This window comes from Halichoerus grypus, chromosome 7 (genome assembly GCF_964656455.1).
Source record: "Halichoerus grypus chromosome 7, mHalGry1.hap1.1, whole genome shotgun sequence".
In the NCBI taxonomy this organism is placed as follows: Eukaryota; Metazoa; Chordata; class Mammalia; order Carnivora; family Phocidae; genus Halichoerus; species Halichoerus grypus.
Window position 1 is genome coordinate 155,116,286 of NC_135718.1, and position 5,264 is coordinate 155,121,549.

Genomic DNA, 5,264 nt, shown 5'->3' on the forward strand with positions numbered 1-5,264 from the left:
GACATTTAAAATGCCGGAATCGCGTACTCTGGGGGCCCTTTGTGGCTGGCTTCCCTCACCGAGCACGCTGTGTTTGAGGTTTGTCCGCGCCCAAGCGTGTGCTTCACTCCTTCGAGGGCTGAGGAGGACTCCAGAGTTTGGATGGACCATATGTTGTGTCTGTCGTCCGTGGGCGTTTGCACTGTGCCCACGTTCTGGCTCTGGGGAACGCGCTGGTGTGCACTTCACGTACGGTTTCTGTGTGGACCTTGGTTTGCTGTCCTCTCGGGGGCGTGTCTGGGAGTAGAAGCGCGGGGTCGCACACGTGCGCACGAGTGTGCGGAGGGCCCAGGTGTGAGGATGGTGCTGGCCGCCGGGTCTCGCTCCGCAGCGGGGATGAAGGGAGGGGCTTTTCTCACCGTGGGGCTGAGGGGCCAGGAAAGGCTGGGGCCAGAGTGGTGGCCACCATCCACGGGAGAGGCCGGTTGTACTTTGGGTATTTGCGTGAAGCGTGACCTTGTTCTGTGGTTCTAGTCTGGTGGTGTGTGAACACCCTAGTCAGGAGGCCCTCACATCCAGGCCTAAATTTCGTGGCACGGGTTCTGTGGGCCCTGCCTCCTGGTCCACAGACTTACACCTTCCTCCCTCCTCCCCGGGCCTGGGTCCTCCTGCCAGGCATGACCTCTCGTTTGCCTCTTGTGTTCTCCGATCGCGGAAGTGGTGCAAAGATGCACAGACGTGGAAATACAAAGCGTAGAAGGCAGAGCCCCCCACACCGCGTCCCCCAGAAATAGCCATCATTAACGATTGAGTGTCTTCTCTCCCAAAATCTTATGCACATTAAAACACACTATCATTTCTTCTCAAAAATAAAAATAGGGTAGTATTGTATGTAATGTTCGTCTTGTAACTTTTTTCTTCTTCATTGAAGTACATTGGACATCTTTCCATGAAAATGCAAATAAATCTGACTCATTTTTCTGCATGTCCTCTGTGTGTAGGCTCTGCAACAGTCCTGTAATCAGTCCCCTATTGTGGACATTTGGGTTGTTTCCAAGTTTCTGCATCGCAAACAATGAATGTCTTTGTGTGCGTATCTCTTTACACATTTGTGGGACTTCTTCTGTAGGATAAACTCCCAGAAGGGGAAATGCTGGGTCAGAGGACACGACCACCGCCTATTTTAAATAGGTATAAAATTTCCCTGTACATTGCCCTGTGACGGACCATTTGCGAGAATGCGGTGCCTGCCCTCCCCGGGGCAGGGTGTTATGGGTGCTGCTGGTTTGCGTGGTCCTCGCCCGTCTTGGCGGGCTGTCCTCTTGTTCCAAAGCTCCCTCCACACCCAGCTTCTCTCCTTTTGCACACTAATCTGTCCAGCACCAAGGTTTTTGTTTGTTCGTTTTTATTTTATTTTTGTTTTTTTTAGAGAGGGAGGGAGGAGAGGGACACAGGGACAAGGAGAGGGAGAATCCTAAGCAGGCTTGGAGCCTGATGCAGGGCTCGATCCCACAACCCTGAGATCACGACCTGAGCTGAAATCAAGAGTCGGATGCTTAGCCGACTGAGCCACCCAGGCGCCCCGTCCAGTACCGAGTTCTAGTTATGAACTTGCCAACTCAAAAGACCCGTTCATTCAATCAACACACAGTTGTGGGCTGTTCGCTATGTGCCCGGCCCCATCCAGGCATAGCACCCCTGCGTGACCGGAAGCGGAAGCTTGCTCCCCAGCTGGCTCACGGGGTCCTATCCACGGGAACCCAGCTTTACGGCCCCTGGAAATGCCCCCCCGCCGCCTTCCAGGGCCGAGCAGGTGCCCCTTCTCCCCCACCGTCACAGCCCCTGGCTCCGTACTCTATTTGTCACTTAAGGTTTTCTGGCACCTCTGTCCCAGGCCCAAGGATAATGGGGGCCGGCTCCTTGGAGCATCTGTTCAGGGGGCGCTGGGCGGGAGGGGCCGCAGGCTCAGCACGTGCCATGTGGTTCCCACCGACGCGGTGCCAGGCAGGACAGGAGTAGATGCCAGAGGCCCCTGCCTGTACCTGCGGACGGACGGCTTCCCTGTGGAAGTGACAGTCTGCGGAGGGAGGGCTGGGCGGCCAGGCGGGGAGGGCGGTGGGGGGGGCGGCGGTGGGCTCTTTGAGGGGCTGGAGGGGCCCGTGCGGCAGGTGGGGTGGGAGGGGTGGCTCCGGGAGCACAGCGAGGCCCTGGCCGCAGGTGCACCAAGGAGGACTCCGGCTTTCATCCTGAGAGCTCTGCGAAGCCCTGCGGGGTCCGGAGCAAGGGAGCAACAGGATCAGATTTGCATTTTCAGATTTTCTGCCGCTGGATGGGGGTAGGTTTGAGGGCACAGGCGTGGCAGTGGGCCCGATAGGTGTGAGGGATGTGACTCGGACCGAGGGCTAGGGAGAGAGGGAGGGCGATGTTGCGAGCTGTCATGAGGCTGGGTCAGCAGGACCAGGAGACGCAGGTGCTGGGCTCTGCCTGAGGGGGACGCTGGGCACGGGACGGTGTGGGAGCATGTCAGGAGCCTCTGGGGGACAGAAAGGTGAGCTCCTCGGGGCGCCTGGGTGGCTCAGTCGTTAAGCGTCTGCCTTCGGCTCAGGTCATGATCCCGGGGTCCTGGGATCGAGCCCGGCATCGGGCTCCCTGCTCTGTGGGAAGCCTGCTTCTCCCTCTGCCTCTACCCCTGCTTGTGTTCCCTCTCTCGCTTCTCTCTCTGTCAAATAAATAAATAAAATCTTCAAAAAAAAAAAAAAAGAAAGGTGAGCTCCCCAAGGAGGGACACACATTATTCAGCCCTGATGTTGGGCTGGGGCCCAGCAGGGGCGAGTGAACGACTGGGCAGATGCTCTCGGGCTTGCTGACCTGCTCTGCAGGCTGAAAGCCCAGCACACGAGAGCTGTTCCTCCTGCGGCCGCGGGAAGGCCGCCGTATGTCCTTTCTGGCCCGCGGCTTCCCTGGCCAGCTGGCTCCCCCAAGGCGACGGCGAGGTGCGGAGTGTAGGTGGGGGTGTGGCTGTGAGGGGGTGGGGCCTTGCCGTTCCTTAGCATTTACCAGGAGCCGGCGGTCTGCCCGCGGTGCTGCGGCCCCGGACTTGGCACACCGTCCCGCCGCGAGCATGTGATGCTCCCAGATTTCCCCGGGGGCTCAGCGCCCTGTTTCGCCGCCGCGGAGTACAACACGCAGAAGGTGCAGCTCACCGGCCACCCGGCTGGGCCCCGTTCATTCATTCATTCATTCATTCACCCGCCACGGGCCGGGCTCCGTGGAGCGCTCTGGGTGGGTCACGGCGACAGGACGGGCCGGTCCTGCCCCTCGAGCTCGCTTCACGGGCGTCCAGACACCGGCGGCGCTGACCTCGCCGGCGGGCTCCAGAGCGGAGCTGCGGCCCTTCCAGGGTCCGTGGATGGTGCCGCTCCTGGAAGCTTCCTCTCCAGCCACACACAGGCCTACCTGCTGCATGTCCGGAGCGGGGACGCTCGGCACGGCCAGAACCCGACCGCTGCCCGGCGATCGTGAGTGGCTGAGTGTGCCGTGCACCTGCGAACGGGAGCTTGGTGCTCCCTAATAAAAATGCCAGGCGGGTGGGATTATTGTTGATGTGTTAATGAGATGAGATTTAATGTATCCATGAGGCTTGCTTTAATGAAGTAAGCAAACACGAAATCTCAGGTTACACCCTCATTGCAACCGCCCTGAAGCCCGTGTTTGTGCTCCCGGTTGCGGGGAAACACAAGGCACGGCGAAGACTGAAGCTCGCGACATGGTAGCAATGCTCAACCTAGGTAGCTGGATTAGACATGGTTTTTCTGCTTCTTCATTGTTTTCTGTTCGTTCCACATTTTTATAATGAGCGAGCGTTACTATGAAAATTCAGAAAAGTAAATAAAACACTGAAACCCTCCGATGTTTGCAAACTGGCATAGATTAGAAGAGCATTTCCTGGATGTAAGCAGAGCTTGGTGAGCACTCGGTTCTCTCCTCCAGCGCGGGGAATGATACACACTCTGGTGTGTGAGAGGCGGGCTGGGTGGGCACTCTGTGCTCTTCGGCTCCAAACTTCTGGGATTCAGTTTAACTCCATATGAGTTGAGAAGCTCACAATCTAGTCAGACTTACTCATTTACTGATTCATTAATTCACAAGTGTGCATGGAGTTCCTGTCTGTTCCTGGTGCCCCACACGCCGGGGCACACCAAGGTGTAATTACAATGCCACAGAGGCTCGGCATCGGGGAGATGCGAATCAAACCCACCGTGAGATCCCACCGCACACCAGTCAGAATGGCTAAAACTAACAAGTCGGGAAATGACAGATGTCGGTGGGGATGTGGAGAAAGGGGAACCTCCTACACTGTTGGTGGGAATGCAAGCTGGTGCAGCCACTCTGGAAATCAGTATGGAGGTTCCTCAAAAAGTTGAAAATAGAGCTACCCTACGACCCAGCAATTGCACTACTGGGTATTTACCCCAAAGATACAAATGTAGGGATCCGAAGCGGTATGTGCACCCCGATGTTTATAGAAGCAATGTCCACAACAGCCAAACTATGGGAAGAGCCAAGATGTCCATCGACAGATAAATGGATAAAGAAGATGTGGTGTATATACAATGGAATATTATGGAGCCATCAAAAGGAATGAGATCTTGCCATTTGCAACGATGTGGATGGAACTGGAGGGTATTTATGCTAAGTGAAGTAAGTCAGTCAGAGAAAGACAATTACCATATGATTTCACTCATATGTGGAATTTAAGAAACAAAACAGGATCATAGGGGAAGAGAGGGAAAAATAAAACAAGGTGAAATCAGAAAGGGAGACAAACCATAAGAGACCCCCCCTTTTTTAAAAAGATTTTATTTATTTATTTGAGAGAGAGCACAAGCAGGGGGAGCTTTATTTATTTATTTTTTTAATTAATTAATTTTTTTTGTTCCTCCCTCACTTTAACTAAGAGTCGTGAGTGTTCAAGGACCCCTCGGCCCTTCTGTATGCCTGGTCCAGCAACTGGAAACATCTGGATCCTGCTGGCCTGGAAAACAGTGTGTGACCCCTGGGTTTCTGTCCTCGGCGGCAAGAAGGTGACCCACAGCTGGACGTTCCCACGGTGACTGTTAGTGTTCACAAGAGTCCCTGAGAAGGTGGTAGTGGGGTGGCCATCTGCCAAGCCCTGTGGTTCTTTCTCCTCCTTTTCTCACAAACCCCCCCGGGGCTCCCCTTCCTCCGGCCTCCCCCCACCCCGGGCTCCCCTTCCTCTGGCCTCCCCCCCGGGGCTCCCCTTC